We start from the raw sequence: 25,717 nt of genomic DNA on the forward strand, positions 1-25,717 counted from the left end.
CAAATTGAAGGAAACTAACAGTAAAGTGACAGCTATAAATATACAGTATATGGGTCTCCAAATGTCATCCCTGCAAATTATGAGAGCATACAATAGAAATTCTGAATAACGGCACAGCAATTTATAGCCTTCTTCACTGTGGAAAAGGGGCCGCAATACATTTAATGTTGATATGATTTTCAGTTTTCTTCCATATGACTGGTTCCACATAAGGAAAAATTGTCTAAAGCAATTGCTAGGCTATGTTTATTTACAATCCCCTTCCCCAAACAGATTACCAATTTACCTAGCTCTTATCAATAGCTCATATCAATTTATCAATTACAGCGCATGGAGATTCTATCGAAAAAAATAAAGTAGATGCTTTTTCCACTTGGAACCGGCAGGTTCGCGTGACCTTATTCATGGTTTCCTTGCGTCTAAAGGTGGTGGAATTATAAGGGAATTAAGTAATGTTCGAAAACGGTGTATCTGTAGACACACCTCTGCCACACCTTCATTTATTTGATCTCCACCCCAAATGAATAGTAGGTGAATAGCATGCTATTCTCATGCTTAAGTTCAAGGTCAGAATACGCATAGAGAGAAAAGTGCATAAAAATGAATTACTTTCCATTTACGCACACTTAACTTGGGTCGGAATTCCCCCCTTTGTGATTAGTTCTATAAAGAGTATTTGGGGTTGGACTGGAACCGCTGGATTTTGAAAGGTGAGAGGTCATCTGTCCAAGGCTCAGCTCACACAGCATCTTCCCAACGACTGGGCCAAACTTGAAACCATGACCTGGGGAAATAAAGAGTTCAGTGACCTTATGTCAGTCCAAAATGTGCATATACAGTAATAGTGTCTAAAGAAAAATCAGTGTAGAATTAAGAGTAAATATTTTACAAACAAAAGGCTCTACAGAATGAGAACATTATGGAGGATGTGGGAGACCTTGAATTGCTTAATAACTATAATCAGGTAATAGTATTTTTTCACACTTCACCTCATTCAATTTCTTCACTCTTTTCTGTCTCTCACTTTTCTATAAGAATAGCTGTTCAAGCAGATAAGAGGACAGAGGCGTTTGGAAGGTGAGGGGAGGAGAGGAGAGGACCACTGAAAGGGTGATTGTGCTGTCCCCAAAATACATTAATCTTATTGAGGTGAGAGGAGGCAGACCTAAGGGAACAGGTCCCGGCCATGACAGGCATACAGTGTCACACAGAGATAGGGAAGGAGGGATAGAGGGTACAACAAGAGAATGAGAGAGGATACGCAATAGGGCTAGCAGAATCTATTTTGTCTGATCCTGACGGATTCATTACTATTCAGGCCTGCAGTCAGTGATGTTAGATAAACAGTTCATTCAGAAAGTATTCAGTCACCTTCACTTTTAACACATTTTGTTACATTACAGCCCTATTCTAAAATGGATTAAATAAATAAAAATACTCAATCTATACACAATACCCCATAATGACAAAGTGAAAACAGGTTTTTATTTATTTTTGCAAATCTATTATAAATTTAAAATAAAAAACTGAAATAACTTATTTACATAAGTATTCAGATCCTTTGCAATGATATTTGAAATTGAGCTCAGGTGCATCCTGTTTCCATTGATCATTTTACAACTTGATTGGACATGAATTGGAAAGGCACACACCTGTCTATATAAGGTCCCAAAATTGACAGTGCATGTCAGAGCAAAAACCAAGCCATGAGGTCGAAGGAATTGTCCGTAGAGCTCAGAGACAGGATTGTGTCGAGTCACAGATCTGGGGAAGGGTACCAAAAATGTTTTGCAGCATTGAAGGTCCCCAAGAACACAGTGGCCTCCATCATTCTTAAATGGAAGAAGTTTGGAACCACCAAGACTCTTCCTAGTGCTACCCGCCCGGCCAAACTGAGCAATCGGGAGAGAAGGGCGCCGTGTAGCTCAGTTGGTAGAGCATGGCGCTTGCAACGCCAGGGTTGTGGGTTCGATTCCCACGGGGGGCCAGTATGAAAACCCCCCCAAAAAAAACATGTATGCACTCACTAACTGTAAGTCACTCTGGATAACAGCGTCTGCTAAAATGACTAAAATGTAAAAATGTAAATGTCAGGGAGGTGACCAAGGACCCAATGGTCACTCTGACAGAGCCCCAGAGTTCCTCTGTGGCGATGGGAGAACCTTCCAGAAGGACAACCATCTCTGCAGCACTCCACCAATCAGGTCTTTATGCTAGAGTGGCCAGACGGAAGTTGCTCCTCAGTAAAAGGCACATGACAGCCCGCTTGGAGTTTGCCAAAAGGCACCTAAAGGACTCTCAGACCATGAGAAACAAGATTCTCTAGTCTGATGAAACCAAGATTGAACTCTTTGGCCTGAATGCCAAACGTCACATCTGGAAGAAACCTGGCACCATCCCTACGGTGAAGCGTGGTGGTGGCAGCATCATGCTGTGGGGATGTTTTTCAGCGGCAGGTACTGGGAGACTTGTCAGGATTGAGGGAAAGATTAACAAAGAAAAGTACAGAGAGATCCTTGATGAAAACCTGCTCCAGAGCTCCAGAGCGCTCAGGACCTCAGACTGGGGCGAAGGTTCACCTTCGAATAGGACAACAACCCTAAGCACACAGCCAAGACAACACAGGAGTGTCTTCGGGACAAGTCTCTGAATGTCATTGAGTGGCTCAGCAAGAGCCGGACTTCAACCCGATCTAACATCCCTGGAGAGACCTGAAAATAGCTCTGCAGCGACACTGCCCATCCAACCTGACAGAGCTTGAGAGGATCTACAGAGAAGAATGGGAGAAACTCCCCAAATACAGGTGTGCCAAGCTTGTAGCGTCATACCCAAGAAGACTTGAGGCTGTAATTGCTGCCAAAGGTGCTTCAACAAAGTACTGAGTTAAGGGTCTGAATACTTATGTAAATGTTATATTTCATTATTTATTTTTTGACATTTGCAAACATTTCTAAAAACATGTTTTTGCTTTGTCATTATGGAGTATTGTGTGTAGATTGATGAGGGGAAAAAAACAATTTAATCCATTGTAGAATAAGGCTGTAACGTAACAAAATGTGGAAGAAGTCAAGGGGTCTGGATACTTTCCGAATGCACTGTAAGGTAGCACACAACCCAATAATTCCTTCCTGGAATTTTGCCCTACTATATCTTTCTCATTTCTCATTGCAAACCAGTATAATATATTTCATACTTTGTAAGTACAGTGTGGTAGAATGTTTCAAATCAGATTAATTAGATAACATGAACCTAGCATGTAAACCTTTTAGATGAATAAAGGGTCGTTCCACCTCAAAAAGCACAAGAAAGAGGATTTCGACACCCACCATCTCAGATTGTTCTGAAATCGTTTCTGTAGTTAGTAACAGATACGATTAGCATTCCTTAAACATTATTTTGCTGAAATATAATTTGATCTATGAGACATTAAGCTAATTGATTGCACAAGGGAGAAAGAACATCAGCAGGGAATAGTATGGAGAATAGTATGGGAATAGTACAGAGAAGCAATACTCCAAGCTGCAGCTTCATACTACTTGTCAAACAGAGAACTGATACTGGTTGTTGGGGTGGGATTGGCATGGGGTGTGGGGGGTCCGTGGGTGGCTTTTGACAATATTTTGGGATTCCACATGTCTTACTCTTTGGTAGGAAGAAGTTTCGTACAAATCAGATGTTGGGTACTATATTTATTGAATATTATCTGAATCCTATAAATTAAAATGGCCAGTTTGGGTGCAATCAATTAGCTTAAAGGGATACTTTGGGATTTAGGCAATGAGGTCCTTTATCTACTTCCCCAGAGTCAGATAACCTTGTGTATAAAAACGTTATGTCTCTCTGTGCAGTTTAAAGGAAGTTGCTAACTAGCGCTAGCTGATACCCGTAGACTTCCAGTCATTGTGCTAACGCTAGTTAACATTGGCTCTTGAAACTACCTCTAACTTCCTTCATACTAGATACAGAGACATAAAATGGTTACATGTAAGACATTGCATCGCAAGATGAATAGCTTTGGCACCACGCCAGGACTGTGGCATAGCTTGGTGGAGTTCCAAACCCCCAAGTTGTACGGGTCGGAGCTATACATTGATTAAAGGCCCAGTGCAGTCAAAAGCGTGATTATTCTGTGTTTTATATATATTTCCACACTATGATGTTGGAATAATACTATGAAATTGTGAAAATGATGGTAATGCCCTTTTAGTGTAAGAGCTGTTTTGAAAAGACCACCTGAAATTTCAGCATGTTTTGGTGGGATGGAGTTTTGGCCTGCCTGGTGATATCAACAGGTGATAAAATGAGATAATAGACCAATAAGAAAGAGAGTTCCAAACCTCTCTGCCAATAACAGCTGGTTTTCAGTTTTCCCCTACCCACTCAGACCACTCGCAGACAGTCCTAGCAAAATTATTGCTTGAGAAATTGCTCTTTGATAAAAAGCAGTTTTTGTTTATTCTTGACCATTTTAATTGAAAACAATCACTGAACAGATGGAAGACATTCTGGGGGGGCTATTGTAGCTGGAAACTACGCCTATGTAGATATTCCATAAAAAATCAGCACAGAGGCCCATTATCAGCAACCATCAGTCCTGTGTTCCAATGGCAATTTGTGTTTGCTAATCCAAGTTTATCATTTTAAAAGGCTAACTGATCATTAGAAAACCCTTTTGCAATTATGTTAGCACAGCTGAAAACTGTTGTGCTGATTAAAGAGGCAATAAAACTGGCCTTCTTGAGACTATTTGAGTATCTGGAGCATCAGCAATTGTGGGTTCGATTACAGGCTCAAAATGGCCAGAAACAAATAACTTTCTTCTGAAACGCATCAGTCTATTCTTGTTCTGAGAAATTAAGGCTATTCCATGTGAGGAATTGCCAAGAAACTGAAGATCTCGTACAACGCTGTGTACTACTCCCTTCACAGAACAGCGCAAACTGGCTCTAACCAGAATAGAAAGAGGAGTGGGAGGCCCCGGTGCACAACTGAGCAAGACGACAAATACATTAGTGTCTAGTTTGAGAAACAGACGCCTCACAGGTCCTCAACTGGCAGCTTCATTAAATAGTACCCACAAAACACCAGTCTCAACGTCAACAGCGAAGAGGCGACTCTGGGATGCTGACCTTCTAGGCAGAGTTGCAAAGAAAAGCCATATCTCAGACTGGCCAATAAAAAGAAAAGATTAAGATGGGCAAAAGAACACAGACACTGGACTGAGGAAGATTGGAAAAAAGTGTAATGGACAGACTAATCGAAGTTTGAGGTGTTCGGATCACAAAGAAGAACATTTGTGAGACGCAGACCAAATGCAAAGATGTTGGAGGAGTGCTTGATGCCATCTGTCAAGGATGGTGGAGGCAATGTGATGGTCTGGGGGTGCTTTGGTGGTGGTGAAGTGGGAGATTTGTACAGGGTAAAAGGGATCTTGAAGAAGGAAGGCTATCACTCCATTTTGCAACGCCATGCCATACCCTATGGACGGCGCTTGATTGGAGCCAATTAACTCCTACAACAGGACAATGACCCAAAGCACAGCTCCAAACTATGCAATAACTATTTAGGGAAGAAGCAGTCAGCTGGTATTCTGTCTATAATGGAGTGGCCAGCAGTCACTGGATCTCAACCCTATCGAGCTGTTGTGGGAGCAGCTTGAACGAATGGTATGTAAGAATTGCCCCTCAAGCCAATCCAACTTGTGGGAGGTGCTCCAGGAAGAATGGGGTGACATCTCTTCAGATTACCTCAACAAATTGACAACTAGAATGCCAAAGTTCTTCAAGGCTGTAATTGCTGCAAATTGAGGATTCTTTGACAAAAACAAAGTTTGAAGGACACAATTATTATTTATATTAAAAAGCATTATGTCTAACCTTGTCAATGACTACATTTCCTATGCATTTTGCTATATTTCCTATTCAAACTCATTTCATGTATGGACAAGGACATTTCTAAGTGACCCCAAACTTTTCAACGGTAGTGTATGTGTGTGTGTGTGTATATGTATATATATATGTATGTATACACACACACACATATAGTCAATGGGCTTTCAGATTGGATTATTACACTGTGCCATTATCCAAAGGGACGCTGCCAGGCTACAAAACTGGCTTTCAGCAGGGTGGCCATTTGGCTGTAGGTTTTGATATGGTCTCTCAGTGCTGGAATGTGCAAATATATATTGTGGAGGGATGTAAGAACACAGTACCATGACCATGAGAGGTGAATAGATAGGGACTCCTGTAAACATACCTAAGAATCCTGCTCCAATGACGATGTTGCCGTGGTGAGGGTGGCGATCTAGAACAAAGTGATGGTCTGGTGTAACCTGCAGGCAATCAGAGAGCAAGCATACTCCTGTTAAAGTCTCCTTACCTTACAGTGCATTTATCTTCATTTTATTTACAAGCGTAAATCAATCAGTTTACTGTCAAATTTCTTGTTTCCATCAGGCCTGTCCTGACATTATTTATCTGACTTATACAGTACTTTACTCCAGAGGTGGCACCACATGCGCCACAGGTTCGAAAGTGGTGTGGCAAAATTTGTACGTGTCTTTTCTGAGGCCTGGAGTTTTTCCTGATCTTATGACCTGGTCAGGTAAAACTCTTGGTCCTATTCGTAGGCTATGACAGGGTCCAACATTAGCTTTTTTGGCCAAAAGTCTACTGGCTCGAACAGCATTTCTACTGCACTGGACATGGTGTAGTTTTTAAATGCATTGTGGTCATGCAGGACCTACAGCCCTCATTCGACTCTGAACCTTGAAGCCAGTTCCACTGCTTTTTTTCATTGTTCAAATCAAATCAAATTGCATTTGTCACATGCGCCGAATACAACAGGTGTAGATCTTACTGTGAAATGCTTACAGTGGCTTGCGAAAGTATTCACCCCCCTTGGCATTTTTCCTATTTTGTTGCCTTACAACCTGGAATTAAAATGGATTTTGGGGGGGTTTGTATCATTTGATTTACACAACATGCCTACCATTTTGAAGATGCAAAATATTTTTTCTTGTGAAACAAACAAGAAATAATACAAAAAAACAGAACTTGAGCGTGCATAACTATTCACTCCCACAAAGTCAATACTTTGTAGAGCCACCTTTAGCAGCAATTACAGCTGCATGTCTCTTGGGAATATGTCTCTATAAGCTTGGCACATGTAGCCACTGGGATTTATGCCCATTCTTCAAGACAAAACTGCTCCAGCTCCTTCAAGTTGGATGGGTTCCGCTGGTGTACAGCAATCTTTAAGTCATACCACATATTCTCAATTGGATTGAGGTCTGGGCTTTGACTAGGCCATTCCAAGACATTTAAATGTTTCCCCTTAAACCACTTGAGTGTTGCTTTAGCAATATGCTTAGGGTCATTGTCCTGCTGGAAGGTGAACTGCCGTCCCAGTCTCAAATCTCTGGAAGACTGAAACAGGTTTCCCTCAAGAATTTCCCTGTATTTAGCGCCATCCATCATTCCTTCAAATCTGACCAGTTTCCCAGTCCCTGCCGATGGAAAACATCCCCACAGCATGATGTTGCCACCACCATGCTTCACTGTGGGGATGGTGTTCTCGGGGTGATGAGAGGTGTTGGGTTTGTGCCAGACATAGCGTTTTCCTTGATGGCCAAAAAGCTCAATTTTAGTCTCATCTGACCAGAGTACCTTCTTCCATATGTTTGGGGAGTCTCCCACATGCCTTTTGGCGAACACCAAACATGTTTGCCTATTTATTTCTTTAAGCAATGGTTATTTTCTGGCCACTCTTCCGTGAAGCCCAGCTCTGTGGAGTGTATGGCTTAAAGTGGTCCTATGGACAGATCCTCCAATCTCCGCTGTGGAGCTTTGCAGCTCCTTCAGGATTATCTTTGGTATTTTTGTTGCCTCTCTGATTAATGCCCTCCTTGCCTGGTCCGTGAGTTTTGGTGGGCGGCCCTCTCTTGGCAGGTTTGTTGTGGTGCCATATTCTTTCAATTTTTTAATAATGGATTTAATGGTGCTCCGTGGGATGTTCAAAGTTTCAGATATTTTTTTATAACCCAACCCTGATCTGTACTTCTCCACAACTTTGTCCTGGACCTGTTTGGAGAGCTCCTTGGTCTTCATGGTGCCGCTTGCTTGGTGGTACTTGCTTAGTGGTGTTGCAGACTCTGGGGCCTTTCAGAACAGGTGTATATATACACTGAGATCATGTGACACCTAGATTGCACACAGATGGACTTTATTTAAATAATTATGTGACTTCTTAAGGTAATTGGTTGCACCAGATCTTATTTAGGGGCTTCATAGCAAAGGGGGTGAATACATATGCACGCACCACTTTTCCATTATTTATTTTTTAGAATTTTTTGAAACAAGTTATTTTTTTCATTTCACTTCACCAATTTCGACTATTTTGTGTATGTCCATTACATGAAATCCAAATAAAAATCAATTTAAATTACAGGTTGTAATGCAACAAAATAGGAAAAACGCCCAGGGGGATGAATACTTTTGCAAGGCACTGTACTTACAAGCCCTTAACCAACAATGCAATTCAAGAAATAGCGTTAAGAAAATATTTACTAAATAAACTAAAGTAGAAAATAAAATAAAATAAAAAATAACACAATAAAATAACAATAACGATAACGAGGCTATATACAGGGGGTACCGGTACAGAGTCAATGTGTGGGAGTACAGGTTAGTCAAGGTAATCCCCGTGTAGCTCAGTTGGTAGAGCATGGCGTTTGCAACGCCAGTGTTGTGGGTTCGATTCCCACGGGGGTCCAGTATGAAAAAAAATAATGTATGCACTCTGGATAAGAGCATCTGCTAAATGACTAAAATGTAAAAATATGTAGGTGCATAGACTATGCATAGATGTTCCCCTCTAATCAGGGACTGATTTAGACCTGGGGCACCAGGTGGGTGCAATTAATTATCAGGTAGAACAGAAAACCAATAGACTCTGGACCTTGTAGGGTAAGAGTTGAATACCCCTGGCCTGACTTCTGGCCTATAGGTTAACATGCCTTCTCTCTACACTGAGTATACCAAACAATAAGAACACCTGCTCTTTCCATGACATAGACTGACCAGGTGAATCCAGGTGAAAGCTATGATCCCTTATTGATGTAATTTGTTAAATCCACTTCAATCAGTGTAGATGAAGAGGAGGAGACAGGTTAAAGAAGGATTTTTAAGCCTTGAGACATTGTGTATGTGTGCCATTCAAAGGGTAAATGGGCAAGACAAAAGATGCCTTTGAACGGGGTATGGTAGTAGGTGCCAGGCGCACCAGTCTGTGTCAAGAACTGCAACGCTGCTGGGTTTTTCACACTCATCAGTTTCCCATGTGTATCAAGAATGGTCCACCACCCAAAGGACAGCCAGCCAATTTGACACAACTGTGGGAAGTCAACATGGGGGGGGGGGGGATGTTGCTAATTTTTGGTATACTCTGTTTATATAGGCTATATTTGGTTTTTATGATATCTACAGTGAGGGAAAAAAGTATTTGATCCCCTGCTGATTTTGTATGTTTGCCCACTGACCAAGAAATGATCAGTCTATAATTTTAATGGTAGGTTTATTTGAACAGTGAGAGACAGAATAACAACAACAAAATGTTAGAAATTGATTTGCATTTTCATGAGGGAAATAAGTATTTGACCCCTCTGCAAAACATGACTTAGTACTTGGTGGCAAAACCCTTGTTGGCAATAACAGAGGTCAGACATTTCTTGTACTTGGCCACCAGGTTTGCACACATCTCAGGAGGGATTCTGTCCCACTCTTCTTTGCAGATCTTCTCCAAGTCATTAACGTTTCGAGGCTGATGTTTGGCAACTCAAACCTTCAGCTCCCTCCACAGATTTTCTATGGGATTAAGGTCTGGAGACTGGCTAGGCCACTCCAGGACCTTAATGTGCTTCTTCTTGAGCCACTGCTTTGTTGCCTTGGCCGTGTGTTTTGGGTCATTGTCATGCTGGAATACCCATCCACGACCCATTTTCAATGCCCTGGCTCAGGGAAGAAGGTTCTCACCCAAGATTTGACAGTACATGGCCCCGTCCATCGTCCCTTTGATGCGGTGAAGTTGTCCTGTCCCCTTAGCAGAAAAACACCCCCAAAGCATAATGTTTCCACCTCCATGTTTGACGGTGGGGATGGTGTTCTTGGGGTCATAGGCAGCATTCCTCCTCCTCCAAACACGGCGAGTTGAGTTGATGCCAAAGAGCTCGATTTTAGTCTCATCTGACCACAACACTTTCACCCAGTTCTCCTCTGAATCATTCAGATGTTCATTGGCAAACTTCAGACGGGCATGTATATGTGCTTTCTTGAGCAGGGGGACCTTGTGGGCGCTGCAGGATTTCAGTCCTTCACAGCGTAGTGTGTTACCAATTGTTTTCTTGGTGACTATGGTCACAGCTGCCTTGAGATCATTGACAAGATCCTCCCGTGTAGTTCTGGGCTGATTCCTCACCATTCTCATGATCATTGCAATTCCACGAGGTGAGATCTTGCATGGAGCCCCAGGCCGAGGGAGATTGACAGTTATTTTGTGTTTCTTCCATTTGCGAATAATCGCACCAACTGTTGTCACCTTCTCACCAAGCTGCTTGGCGATGGTCTTGTAGCCCATTCCAGCCTTGTGTAGGTCTACAATCTTGTCCCTGACATCCTTGGAGAGCTCTTTGGTCTTGACCATGGTGGAGAATTTGGAATCTGATTGATTGATTGCTTCTGTGGACAGGTGTCTTTTATACAGGTAACAAACTGAGATTAGGAGCACTCCCTTTAAGAGTGTGCTCCTAATCTCAGCTCGTTACCTGTATAAAAGACACCTGGGAGCCAGAAATCTTTCTGATTGAGAGGTGGTCAAATACTTATTTCCCTAATTTAAAATGCAAATAAATTTATAACATTTTTGACATGTGTTTTTCTGGATTTTGTTCTTGTTATTCTGTCTCTCACTGTTCAAATAAACCTACCATTAAAATTATAGACTGATCATTTCTTTGTCAGTGGGCAAACGTACAAAATCAGCAGGGGATCAAATACTTTTTTCCCTCACTGTATTAAAAAGCTGTTTAATAACTGAACAAAAATATAAACTTAACATGTCTCATTTTCAAAGATTTTACAGAGTTACAGTTCATATAAGGAAATCAGTCAATTAATTAGGCCCTAATCTATGGATTACACATGACTGGGAATACAGATATGCATCTGTTAGTCACAGATACCTTAATAAAAAGGTAGGGGCGTGGATCAGAAAACCAGTCAGTATCTGGTGTGACCACCATTTGCCTCATGCAGAGCGACACATCTCCTTCGCATAGAGTTGATCAGGCAGGAACTGGAACACGCTGTCGTACACATCGATCCAGAGCATCCCAAACTTGCTCAATAGGTGAAATGTCTGGTGAGTATGCAGGCCATGGAAGAACTGGGACATTTTCGGCTTCCAGGAATTGTGTACAGATCCTTGCGTCACATGAGGTGATGGCAGCAGATGAATGGCACGACAATGGGCCTCAAGATCTCGTCACGGTATCTCTGTGCATTCAAATTGCCATCGATAAAATGCAATTGTGTTTGCTTATGTCTGCCCATACCATAACCCCACCGCCACCACGGGGCACTCTGTTCTCAACGTTGAAATCATCAAACCGCTCACTCACACATCTGCCATTTGCCCGGCACAGTTGAAACCGGAATTCATCCGTGAAGAGCACACTTCTCCAGCGTGCCAGTGGCCATCGAAGGTGAGCATTTGCCAACTGATGTCAGTTATGACGGCGAACTGCAGTCAGGCCAAGACCCTGGTGAGGACGACGAGCACGCAGATGAGCTTCGCTGAGATGGTTTCTGAAAGTTTGTGCAGAAATTATTCGGTTGTGCAAACCCACAGTTTCATCAGCTGTCCGGGTGGCTGGTCTCAGACGATCCCGCAGGTGATGAAGCCTGATGTGGAGGTCCTGGGCTGGCGTGGTTACACCTGGTCTGTAGTTTTGAGGCCGGTTGGATGTACTGCCAAATTCTCAAAAATGACGTTGGAGGCGGTTTATGAACAGCTCTGGTGGACATTCCTGCAGTGAGCATGCCAATTGAACACTCCCTCAAAACTTGAGACATCTGTGGCATTGTGTTGTGTTACAAAACTGTACATTTTAGAGTGGCCTTTTAGTTTCCCAGCACAAGGTGCACCTGTATAATGATCATTCTGTTTAATAAGCTTCTTGATATGCCACACCTGTCAGGTGGATTAATTATATTGGCAAAGGAGAAATGCTGACTAACAGGGATGTAAACACATTTGAGAGAATTAAGCTTTTTGTGCGTGTGGACAATTTCTGGGATCTTTTACTTCAGCTCATGAAACATGGGACCAACACTTTACATGTTGTGCTTATATTTTTGTTCATTATAATTTAGCATTGGATTAATTGCATAAATGTTTGTTTCTAAAGTATGTCATTTAGATAAAAAATGTTACGTCTCAATATAGGACACTGCCTCTTTAAGACAATTGTGTTCCAAAAGCAATATTGAGGGGATTCGATTAATCTGTCTCGAGCGCACAGGTAGGCGTGTTTTGCACCTGGTGGAAGTTTTGGAACCGGGCTGCCTCCCAGGCATGAGCCATGTGTCTGCTCAATTAGTAGGATTCTGTGTTTTCACATGCAAAAGTGATTGCTTTTGATAAAAACGCTTTACATATATGGAATTTTTTTGGAAAATAGATGTTTTATGTTTCTGGACGTTGCACCATGCTGCCTTGTTAACAACATGACCGAGCGGCACAGATTACTGTTTGATTAGAGAAGGGTGATCCTTTTACCCTTTCACGTCACGAGCCATAGACCGGTGCCCCGTGGCTCAGCATATTCTAATCGGCCCTCTGACCTGGCTACAGTAGCCTAGGCTAGCCAAGACAAATGCTAAAGTGCATTTTCTTTGCTTTCTTTTTGCAGACTATCAACAGTAGCCAGCATATTGCTAGTATGTTAACTATTCAAGGTTTACTTTTGTAAATCACTTTCCTTAAAATAAATAAGCTCAGTGAGTAGATTGATGGGCACTTATTTTTTCTCAGGACATCTCGCGTGTGCTGTGTGACCGTACATGTAGCTATCTACTTCTGTACTGCTCGAGAATTTGTGACTTACAGGAGCATAGTGTTCCTTGATTAATGGCCAATCATATTGCTCAAATACAAATAGCACGACTTTTCTGCATGTAGTCTTCAATGGTTTTCAATGGTAGGCTGCAACAGAGCAGGTAAATAATATACTGGAATGTAAAAATATGCTGAGAAGTTACTGGGCCAGTCGGAGCTTTTGATTTGAAAGTGGTGTGAAGTGCTAGGAAAAATGCTGTCTCGCAATATGTTTTCCAGAGGCTCTGCTTTACTTGCATAAAAAGGTTGGCTGGAAACCTGGTTATTGTTGAAACCATAGCTGTGGGAAGTAGGGGTGCTGAGGGTGCTGCACCACCTCTTTTTTTCTCACGAAAGTAGTGCAATGGGCCTTTACAAGTCCTGAATTTGCGGACTGATATAGCCCTCTGTAGCGCGGGCAAAAACAAAATTCCACCGCACGCCCCCAAACATCTTCCCACGGCTATAGTTGAAGCACATTGTTAAACCACAACTGAAAATGTGTCCCTCAGTGTTCTCTCTTCAATAATGTTGTTTAGAGTCTCTCAGAGTTTGCCACATGCTCTCATCCTAATTATATGAATCCAAACTGGATTGTTGAACGCAACTTGTGTTTCACACTCCATTGAGTCACTCAACAGAACATTGCTGTTAGAATTAACATATTCAACAGTTGTTGTTGATAGCCTCTCTCGGCGTTCTGAAAATAGCCATTACTAATGATAGTGATGGTTTAGTCAGACAGCAACATCTCTAGTTAGATTAGTGAGGATTAATCCATCTAGTGAATTGGTTAGTTCATTTTAGCTCTGGTTAACTGTAGTACAGAGACAGCAGTAGTCTGACTATGTACAGGCTGCTCTCCACCAGGGCTGGTTCTGGCTCTAGTCCAGGGAGGTAGAGGGACACAAACTGGGACAAGAGGTGGATATCCGTCCTGTCCGTCTGTCTGTCCCACTCCTTGTGTTTCATCTCACTGCCCCATGTGGTAGCAGTTCTGAGGAACACAACGCCAATAGCACCATTGAATTAATAAACAGCATAAAGCTATTTTTAAATACCTGTGCATCCTTTGAGATTTTTCTCCAATGAAAATGACTTGCTTTTAGGTGATAACAAGGGTCATTCACACTCTCTACAATATGTGCTTAAAGAGGAAAGACTTTACCCTCAAAGCCCTCAAATAGCGTCCTCTGTGTATTCACGCCTCACAATAGGGATCTGATTACAGTGGGAAGGAGTGTTGCTGTAGCCTTTCCCCTCCATAGGACAGCAGTCATTTTGTCCAGGGAAATGGCACTCTAATAGTTGCTGCACTATTCAGTGTTAGTAAGTGATACTTTCTGTATCCAGGGCGTGTCTCAGTGTTCCTCACCTTCATCAGGCCTGGGTACTCATTGGAGGGAAGGCCATAGAAGTGGTACTGCGCTCCCTCCACTCCCATCTGGACGAAGCAGGGGAAGTGGCTGCTGATGCCATATGTGCCCGGGGCAGACACATTTAACAGACCTTCCTCAGAGGGAACACACTCTCCCTATACAGCTTCCTCTGGAGTTAGTTGTGCTGCAGTTAGCTGGTATTTCTACAGCTTTCTATAGCTTGTCTTGTAGTCTTTCTATAGTCTTGTATTCCATAGTTTACATTCATGTAGTCAACCTCTCTGTATGTTCAAGCCCTTGTGACTCTAATTGTCTCATGTTTTCCCTAGACTAAGGGTCTGCTCTCCTGCAGTAAGACCTGGGAGATGTGATTATAAATCCTCTTAGTTACAGAAATATAGAAAGTGTTTTCAATCATGGCCCTGCTGAGGGTAAGGGAGAACAAGTAGAGTTATTTATTCTGGAGACGGACCGTCCAGGTCCCCCAGAGCATGTTACTGCCCTGTGTCTGACTATGCAGTGTATGTCATTACACCAAGAGGTCTGAACCTCTCTGCAGGGTCATTAGGTATTGAACAAAGGTTGCTTCAGGGGCCCTTCCTGTACCTGTGCTGCCCTGAGTGCCCGGTCTGCATACAGGACCCCAGCTGTGGTGTCTATGAGGGCCCCCTCCCCTGCCAGCAGGTTGACCTGGGGGAGCCTCTGGCTGAACTCCACTGGTTCCATGGTCTCTGTGGGAAACTGGTTCCTCTCTTTGACTGAACTCCTCTGGTCCCAGGGTCTCTGTGGAAACCTGGTTCCTCTCTCTGGCTGAACTCCTCTGGTCCCAGGGTCTCTGTGGGAACCTGGTTCCTCTCCAGGGTGCTCCTGAACTCCCCCAGAGCATGTTACTGCCCTGTGTCTGACTATGCAGTGTATGTCATTACACCAAGAGGTCTGAACCTCTCTGCAGGGTCATTAGGTGTTGAACAAAGGTTGCTTCAGGGGCCCTTCCTGTACCTGTGCTGCCCTGAGGGCCCGGTCTGCATACAGGACCCCAGCTGTGGTGTCTATGAGGGCCCCCTCCCCTGCCAGCAGGTTGACCTGGGGGAGCCTCTGGCTGAACTCCACTGGTTCCAGGGTCTCTGTGGGAACCTGGTTCCTCTATTTGGCTGAACTCCTCTGGTCCCAGGGTCTCTGTGGGAAACTGGTTCCTCTCCAGGGTGCTCCTGAACTCCTGAAGTCCACATCATCCTCAGGGCCCTTCACCAGGATACCAGTACACCTGGGAGTGGGATGGGAAGAAACAAATGAAGTCCTCAAGTGTGTAGATGTTTGTGTATCATCAAGATAAAATGTTTACTGTTACCTGAGGCAGTTATTAAAGCATCCTGCTTACAGTGCCTAGTAAAAATAATGACATGGCATAAATGCTTATTGCACTTTTGGCTCTGACGGAACTATTAATTTCCAATCAATACCATTATTACTGCACTGGCCAAATTGCTCAATCTCTTATTTCTGACAAGTTTGTGTTTTATGCAAGTTTGTTACAAGTGCAGACAGTACAGTATATCATGCATCTCAGTGTACTGTATGGAGAGGGCCTTGTTGTGCAGTTGGGCCACCCAGGGTGGCTGGGCTGCAGGCCTCTGAGAGGCTGCCTCTAATTGAATGGTCTGGGTGATGGATGGTCTCCGGTGCGATGTATGACTGCTGTTTTCTCTGGTGCACCCGGTGCGATTGGCCCTCTGTGATGCATGTGCAGCGCCCCGGCCAGGAGACTGCTCCATTCATCAGCCCCTCTCCTCCCCCTGACCCCTGCTCCACTGGGTGGGTGTAAATATGATCTGCGGCCCACCTGGCCCTGAGTGATGGGCACTGTGTCCGGGGGCTGACAGAGGGCACCCAGCCAAGCTGGCTCAGCTAGACTCAGCCAGGCCTCAGCCCCCGCAGGCAAAGCACTCATCCATCCTCCTCACTGAAGGATCCATTAGGCCGGTGAAATACAATCCAGGAACCTGGTATCGCTCACCAAGATTTACACAGCCCCCCCACCTCTATCTTTCATTGTCTCAATGGTTTTTAAAGTTAAAGGTCAAGGACATCCCTGCAGTAAGGCCCACGCCTCAGCCCTTATATCATCCTGCATATGCCTTAAACTGCACTGAGAGGGATTCATGCTGGGGTTCAAATGCAGGATGGAAATCAGTTGACCCGCTATAGTCTATTAAATCAAACTGCATATTTCACTGTTTTTCTTGCCAGTTTTGTAGTGTGTCATTTCACAGTTCTTTCCCCCTCAGACAATAATCCCTCCCACTCTAACATAACCTCACCAGATCCCTGTGATAGGTCAGTGAGCTGGAAAGGTGTCCTATCAGCTTTGGTTTGTGTGTTGCTAAGTCTAGTCCAGTGAGAACCGCCTCACGGTGACATGAGTGAACTTTCTCCTGTCATATCTACTCATGTCAATAAACACAGAGTAAAAAATAGGCTCAGTTCAGGGCACTCTGTGGGAACCTGGTTCCTCTCTCTGGCTGAACTTCTCTGGTCCCAGGGTCTCTGTGGAAACCTGGTTCCTCTCTCTGGCTGAACTCCTCTGGTCCCAGGGTCTCTGTGGGAACCTGGTTCCTCTCCAGGGTGCTCCTGAACTGCTGGAAGTCCACATCCTGCCTACAGTGCCTAGTAAAAATAATGACATGGCATAAATGCTCATTGCACTTTTGGCTCTGACTGAACTATTCATTTCCTATCAATACAACTATTATTGCACTGGCCAAATTCCTCAATCTCTTATTTCTGACATGAGTGAACTCTCTCCAGTCATATCTACTCATGTAAATAAACAGGCTCAGTTCAGGGCCCTGGCATAACAGTATAATGAGGAACAGGCTTTCCTTCTTCATAATTTCCTACATTAAGATGAAGTAGCAGCAGTGTACCTGAATAGTGTGACATTAGCCCCGGCCTCCAGTTTTGCTCAGAGCTGGTAGCACTCCTCCATCATGTGGGTGTATTCCTGTTCATAAGCCTTCCGGATGATCCTGGTCTGACCATAGGAACAGTGGGGCAGGAGCATAGAATTAGGAATTAGAATACTAGAATGGACATTAACCTTCTTGTGATTGGATAAAGGTACACCATTTTGGTCAGGGAGTTGGTCAACCATGGTTTACCATGGTAAGATATTGTGTAAGATATTGTGTCAAATAATGAATTTGAAGAATTTATCTGCGCTGTATGTCACGACTTCCTCCGAAGCTGCCTCCCCTCTTTGTTTGGGCAGGCTTCGGCATTCGTCGTCACCGGCCTTCTAGCCACTGCCGCTCCATATCTCATTATTCCATTTGTCTTGTCTTGTCAATTACACACACCTGGTTCATATTCCCCTCATTAGTACATGTATAAATGTTCCCTCTGCCCCCTTGTCCTTGTGGGTGATTGTTTCATGTGAGATGAGTGGAGCTCGGTGGAGCTACCTGTACTTTGTATTGCCGGGGTATATTTTCCCGTGTGCCTGTATTTGTTACAGTGCGCCTGTTTTGCGCACTGGACTGTTGATGCTATCTAGCGTAACTGTGTACTACGGAATAAACTCTGTATTCTGTGATTTACCCTCCTGCGCCTGATTCCTTCAAATCACACTCTCACACTGTATGTTTGTTAGCTAGCTAGCCAGCCAGTTTTAGAGGAATAATTCTATAAATTTTTTCAAATGAACTGCCAATATGGCAACATTGCATTCAAACAATGCAGTCAATACACAGCCATACACTGGCTAAAATCTGTTGATGATAGGACTTAGATAAGTTGTAAATGCAACAATTACTGATATTGTATCATATAATAGCACTTTCCAAGAAAACTAAAATTGAGACATTTATGGTCTGTTAACATATATTTTAGAGGCTATTTATACAGACAATGGGTATACAACCTGTATAAACTGTATTTATAATTCTGACAATATTTTAGGTTGACAATAATTATATTACACAATGTCTAATATATTACATGCCGTATTGTCCTGCATAAGTAAAATCAGGATTATGCCTCTACTGCCATTCATTCCAATTAGACTGGTTTGGATTTCTCCCTGACCAATATGACTGCCATTTTCACCCAATTCTGGAACTTTGAGGGTTTATTACATATCCCCTCTAGTAATTTAATAGTATCTCTATGGGCAGGAGGAACTGGAGAATGACACTATAATGTCAATTTGGCTCTATATTACAGTACAGTGGGGAAAAAAGTATTTAGTCAGCCACCAATTGTGCAAGTTCTCCCACTTAAAAAGATGAGAGAGGCCTGTCATTTTCATCATAGGTACACGTCAACTATGACAGACAAATTGAGAAAAAAAATCCAGAAAATGACATTGTAGGATTTCTAATGAATTTATTTGCAAATTATGGTGGAAAATAAGTATTTGGTCACCTACAAACAAGCAAGATTTCTGGCTCTCACAGACCTGTAACTTCTTCTTTAAGAGGCTCCTCTGTCCTCCACTCGTTACCTGTATTAATGGCACCTGTTTGAACTTGTTATCAGTATAAAAGACACCTGTCCACAACCTCAAACAGTCACACTCCAAACTCCACTATGGCCAAGACCAAAGAGCTGTCAAAGGACACCAGAAACAGAATTGTAGACCTGCACCAGGCTGGGAAGACTGAATCTGCAATAGGTAAGCAGCTTGGTTTGAAGAAATCAACTGCGGGAGCAATTATTAGGAAATGGAAGACATACAAGACCACTGATAATCTCCCTCGATCTGGGGCTCCACGCAAGATCTCACCCCGTGGGTTCAAAATGATCACAAGAACGATGAGCAAAAATCCCAGAACCACACGGGGGGACCTAGCGAATGACCTGCAGAGAGCTGGGACCAAAGTAACAAAGCCTACCCTCAGTAACACACTACGCCGCCAGGGACTCAAATCCTGCAGTGCCAGACGTGTCCCCCTGCTTAAGCCAGTACATGTCCAGGCCCGTCTGAAGTTTGCTAGAGTGCATTTGGATGATCCAGAAGAGGATTGGGAGAATGTCATATGGTCAGATGAAACCAAAATAGAACTTTTTGGTAAAAACTCAACTCATCGTGTTTGGAGGACAAAGAATGCTGAGTTGCATCCAAAGAACACCATACCTACTGTGAAGCATGAGGGTGGAAACATCATGCTTTGGGGCTGTTTTTCTGCAAAGGGACCAGGACGACTGATCCGTGTAAAGGAAAGAATGAATGGGGCCATGTATCGTGAGATTTTGAGTGAAAACCTCCTTCCATCAGCAAGGGCATTGAAGATGAAACGTGGCTGGGTCTTTCAGCATGACAATGATCCTAAACACACCGCCCGGGCAACGAAGGAGTGGCTTCGTAAGAAGCATTTCAAGGTCCTGGAGTGGCCTAGCCAGTCTCCAGATCTCAACCCCATAGAAAATCTTTGGAGGGAGTTGAAAGTCCGTGTTGCCCAGCGACAGCCCCAAAACATCACTGCTCTAGAGGAGATCTGCATGGAGGAATGGGCCAAAATACCAGCAACAGTGTGTGAAAACCTTGTGAAGACTTCAGAAAACGTTTGACCTGTGTCATTGCCAACAAAGGGTATATAACAAAGTATTGAGAAACTTTTGTTATTGACCAAATACTTATTTTCCACCATAATTAGCAAATAAATTCATTAAAAATCCTACAATGTGATTTTCTGGATTTTTTTTTCTCATTTTGTCTGTCATAGTTGACGTGTACCTATGAAGAAAATTACAGGCCTCTCTCATCTTTTTAAGTGGGAGAACTTGCACAATTGGTGGCTGACTAAATACTTTTTTCCCCCCACTGTATATGGTTCCTATTGTTGTCTGTTGTACTCAATGGCCAGTGATGAGGAAAAGGTATCACTAGTAAACAGATATTGTTTTGTAGCTTTGTGCGTATCCTGCAACGATAAATCATTTTATACTTACTGCATGTTACTGTCAGTTGAGCAATGTCAGATGTGTACACACTACAATGAGTTGAAATATTAGACCATAGACAATAAGAATACAATTCAATAAACCATTTTAATTGTAACTAATTAAATTAGTGTGAAATTAATGTGGCATGTTATTGTCTTGCAAATTATCCATTATTATGAGGCACAGATTGTTTTATTTAACACATCTGTCCACCTTCTGCCATCTGCAGCTAAGGGTTGGCTGTTATTTTAAGAGAACATTCCGATTGGCTATCCATTCAAATAGCAACATTGATCAATTATTTTTTCCATCAGTTGCAGAAAGTATTGATAGCTGCTGCCTTACAAACAACTTGTGTTATACTGTATGTGGGTTTCTCTTTTATCGCTATCCAACCTGTAGTCTTGTTCCAATTGTAGGCTAAATACACTAGTTTACTTGTAGAAACACTCAGGGCCCAAATGTACAGCTACAAGACTGGACTCATTGGGTGGATAATGAGTTAGTTACAGACCTGCTCCAGCAAAATAGTTATCTTGTTGTTTTTAGCCAGGTGATACGCGGTGAAGGAGCCTTGGATCCCTGCTCCTATAACATTTTACATTTTACATTTTTAGTCATTTAGCAGACGCTCTTATCCAGAGCGACTTACAGTTAGTGAGTGCATACATTATTATTTTTTCATACTGGCCCCCCGTGGGAATCGAACCCACAACCCTGCCGTTGCAAACACCATGCTCTACCAATTGAGCTACATAACGATTCAGTTGTAATCCTGCTGAGCTGACATTGTCTCTGATACCTGGTAGTGGTGGTACAACACAGTGGTGGTACAACACAGCACTGTAATGAGTGTTTACCTCTCTACTCGTCGGAGTCGTGGGGCGAGGTTGTGTCTCTCTCTGGCGGGAGGTAAGCTTGGCTTATATGGTGTTGAGTAAAGCATAAACCATGTATTTAGATTGTAGTTAGGTATTGTAGGTAGTTTATCTAGGTAGTTATCGTAGGTTATTGTAGGTAATTATTGTAGTTAAGTGTTGTATTCGGCTGAGTCCGGTGAAGCACGAGGCTAGCTAACCCACTACCTGGACTAGCTAGCGGGTAGCTACTGGTAACTATTAGCAACTGTGGATAGTTGTTTCCAATGTTATTTCACGCTTAAGAGTACCTGTAATTATGCCAGCTAGCTGCCTACCATTCAGCTGTTTTTCTAACCTCATTATCTGAAGCGTTAACGTTAGGTAGTTAGTAGCTACTGTACTCGAAATGTAGCTAGCTTGTTGCTACCTGGATAGCTAACTAAACAATAGCTGGAACGACCTAGCGAACAGACGCAAACTGGCTGAATTGATTCAGTGGCTAGCTTTGCACTTAACTGGCTAACAGTAGCTACTAAGGGTAAGTTATAACCTACATTTGTGTTTTGTTTTTACATACTGGTAACCAGAGTCGTTCAAGGGAATTCGGGACATGGGTGACTAGTTAACGTTAGCTTGGCTCTCTCTGTGTGTTCGTGCCGTAGGAGGAGGGTTTTTTTGTTGGCAGAGAGCAATGGCTAGCTAGTATGCTAACTATTCTAGCTAACTAACTGGCTGAATAAGTTGACGACGGACTCACTCAAACTGTCAAAACTAACCCAAAACTTTACACAACGTTAGACACGGACACGAATGATCTGCTTGGCGTGTTAACACACTGGTGGTTTGTTGTAACCGAGTATTCGTGCTAAACCGTGTTATTGGAGGCTGGCATGCTAGTTGGCTATGGCGTCATAGGATTCGGTGCCCTGGACGGTTTTCACGGAAGAATACTGTACCAAGTTAGCTAGCTGAATAAACTAAGTTAGTCTATTCCTAGAAAACATTGAACCGCTGTAGTTTCCAACAATTATAATTTCTAAAGTGGAAGTTGGGAGTGTTTCAGTGAAACGTAAGTGAGGGAGGCCCCGCTCTCTCGCTTTCCCAGATGTTTAGTTCATTTCATTCCGATCTCCTTTGCATTATTGTAGCCATTTTCTGTAGCCTGTCAACTATGTGTCTGTCTATCCCTGTTCTCTCCTCACCACACAGGCTATACAAACGCCTCACACCGCGTGGCTGCTGCCACTCTAACCTGGTGGTCCCTGCACGCACGACCCACGTGGAGTTCCAGGCCTCCGGCAGCCTCTGGAACTGCCGTTCTGCGGCCAACAAGGCAGAGTTCATCTCAGCCTATGCTACCCTCCAGTCCCTCGACTTCTTGGCGCTGACGGAAACATGTTTTACCACAGAAAACACTGCTACTCCTACTGCTCTCTCCTCGTCTGACCATGTGTTCTCGCATACCCCGAGAGCATCTGGTCAGCGGGGTGGTGGCAAAGGAATCCTCATCTCTCCCAAGTGGACATTCTCTCTTTCTCCCCTGACCCATCTGTCTATGTCCTCATTTGAATTCCATGCTGTCACAGTCACTATCCCATTCAAGCTTAACATCCTTATCATTTATCGCCCTCCAGGATCCCTTGGAGAGTTCATCAATGAGCTTGATGCCTTGATAAGTTCCTTTCCTGAGGAGGGCTCACCCCTCACAGTTATGGGTGACTTTAACCTCCCTACATCTACCTTTGACTCATTTCTCTCTGCCTCCTTCTTTCCACTCCTCTCCTCTTTTGACCTCACCCTCTCACCGTCCCCCCCTACTCACAAGGCAGGCAATACGCTTGACCTCATCTTTACTAGATGCTGTTCTTCTACTAATCTCACTGCAACTCCCCTCCAAGTCTCCGACCACTACTTTGTATCCTTTTCTCTCTTGCTCTCCTCCAACACTACTCACTCTGCCCCTACTCAGATGGTAATGCGCCGTCGCAACCTTCGCTCTCTCTCTCCCGCTACTCTCTCCTCTTCCATCCTATCATCTCTTCCCTCTGCTCAATCCTTCTCCCTCTAATCTCCTGATTCTGCCTCCTCAACCCTCCTCTCCTCCCTTTCTGCATCCTTTGACTCTCTATGTCCCCTATCCTCCCGGCCGGCTCGGTCCTCCCCTCTTGCTCCGTGGCTTGACGACTCATTGCGAGCTCACAGAACAGTGCTCCGGGCAGCCGAGCGTAAATGGAGGAAAACTAGACACTCTGCTGCTAAAGCCACTTTCTACCACTCTAAATTCCAAGCACCTGCCTCTAACCCTAGGAAGCTCTTTGCCACCTTCTCCTCCCTGCTGAATCCTCCTCCCCCCCTCCTCCCTCTCTGTGGATGACTTCGTCAACCATTTTGAAAAGAAGATTGACGACATCCGATCCTCGTTTGTTAAGTCAAATGACACCGCTGGTCCTGCTCACACTGCCCTACCCTATGCTTTGACTTCTTTCTCCCCTCTCTCTCCAGATGAAATCTTGCAACTTGTGACGGCCGGCCGCCCAACAACCTGCCCGCTTGACCCTATCCCCTCCTCTCTTCTCCAGACCATTTCCGGAGACCTTCTCCCTTACCTCACCTCGTTCATCAACTCATCCTTGACCGCTGGCTATGTCCCTTCCGTCTTCAAGAGAGCGAGAGTTGCACCCCTCCTCAAAAAACCTACACTCAATCCCTCCGATGTCAACAACTACAGACCAGTATCCCTTCTTTCTTTTCTCTCCAAAACTCTTGAGCGTGCCGTCTTTAGCCAACTCTCTTGCTATCTCTCTCAGAATGACCTTCTTGAGCCAAACCAGTCAGGTTTCAAGACTGGTCATTCAACTGAGACTGCTCTTCTCTGTGTCACGGAGGCTCTCCGCACTGCTAAAGCTAACTCTTTCTCCTCTGCTCTCGTCCTTCTAGACCTATCTGCTGCCTTTGATACTGTGAACCATCAGATCCTCCTCTCCACCCTCTCCGAGTTGGGCATCTCCGGCGCGGCTCACTCTTGGATTGCGTCCTACCTCACAGGTCGCTCCTACCAGGTGGCGTGGCGAGAATCTGTCTCCGCACCACGTGCTCTCACCACTGGTGTCCCCCAGGGCTCAGTTCTAGGCCCTCTCCTATTCTCACTATACACCAAGTCACTTGGCTCTGTCATATCCTCACATGGCCTCTCTTATCATTGCTACGCAGATGACACACAATTAATATTCTCCTTTCCCCCTTCTGATAACCAGGTGGCGAATTGCATCTCTGCATGTCTGGCAGACATATCAGTGTGGATGACAGATCACCACCTCAAGCTGAACCTCTGCAAGACGGAGCTGCTCTTCCTCCCGGGGAAGGACTGCCCGTTCCATGATCTCGCCATCACGGTTGACAACTCCGTTGTGTCCTCCTCCCAGAGTGCAAAGAGCCTTGGCGTGACCCTGGACAACACCCTGTCATTCTCCGCTAACATCAAGGCGGTGACCCGATCCTGTAGGTTCATGCTCTAAAACATTCGCAGAGTATGACCCTGCCTTACACAGGAAGCGGCACAGGTCCTAATCCAGGCACTTGTCATCTCCCGTCTGGATTACTGCAACTCGCTGTTGGCTGGGCTCCCTGCCTGTGCCATTAAACCCCTACATCTCATCCAGAACGCCGCAGCCCGTCTGGTGTTCAACCTTCCCAAGTTCTCTCACGTCACCCCGCTCCTCCGCACACTCCACTGGCTTCCAGTTGAAGCCCACATCTGCTACAAGACCATGGTGCTTGCCTACGGAGCTGTGAGGGGAACGGCACCTCCGAACCTTCAGGCTCTGATCAGTCCCTACACCCAAACGAGGGCATTGCGTTCATCCACCTCTGGCCTGCTGGCCACCCTACCTCTGCGAAAGCACAGTTCCCGCTCAGCCCAGTCAAAACTGTTCGCTGCTCTGGCACCCCAATGGTGGAGCAAGCTCCCTCACGACGCCAGGACAGCGGAGTCACTCACCACCTTCCGGAGACACTTGAAACCCCACCTCTTTAAGGAATACCTGGGATAGGATAAAGTAATCCTTCTACCCCCCCCTTACCCCACCCCAAAGAAAAAAAAGTGGTTGTCCCACTGGCTATCATAAGGTGAATGCACCAATTTGTAAGTCGCTCTGGATAAGAGCGTCTGCTAAATGACGTAAATGTAAATGTACTCACCTACTGTACCTCTCCACCTCCATGATCATCTGGCCAAAGTTCTACAATTATTTACAAATGAGCCTGTTATTGCTGACCCTTTGCACCACATCACTCTTTGGATAATTGGAGGGTAATTTACACAACTGGGATGATATAATAGATGTATTGTGTATGGAAGATATTAGAATATAGGGATTTGAC

General features: G+C 44.2%; 1 pseudogene; it reads right to left on the reverse strand.

The window, feature by feature from the left end:
• Positions 1-663: 663 nt before the first annotated feature.
• Positions 664-21,069, reverse strand: LOC121574193 (annotated as a pseudogene).
• Between the last annotated feature and the right edge of the window lie 4,648 nt (positions 21,070-25,717).

This window comes from Coregonus clupeaformis, chromosome 9, assembly GCF_020615455.1.
Source record: "Coregonus clupeaformis isolate EN_2021a chromosome 9, ASM2061545v1, whole genome shotgun sequence".
Classification (NCBI taxonomy): domain Eukaryota; kingdom Metazoa; phylum Chordata; class Actinopteri; order Salmoniformes; family Salmonidae; genus Coregonus; species Coregonus clupeaformis.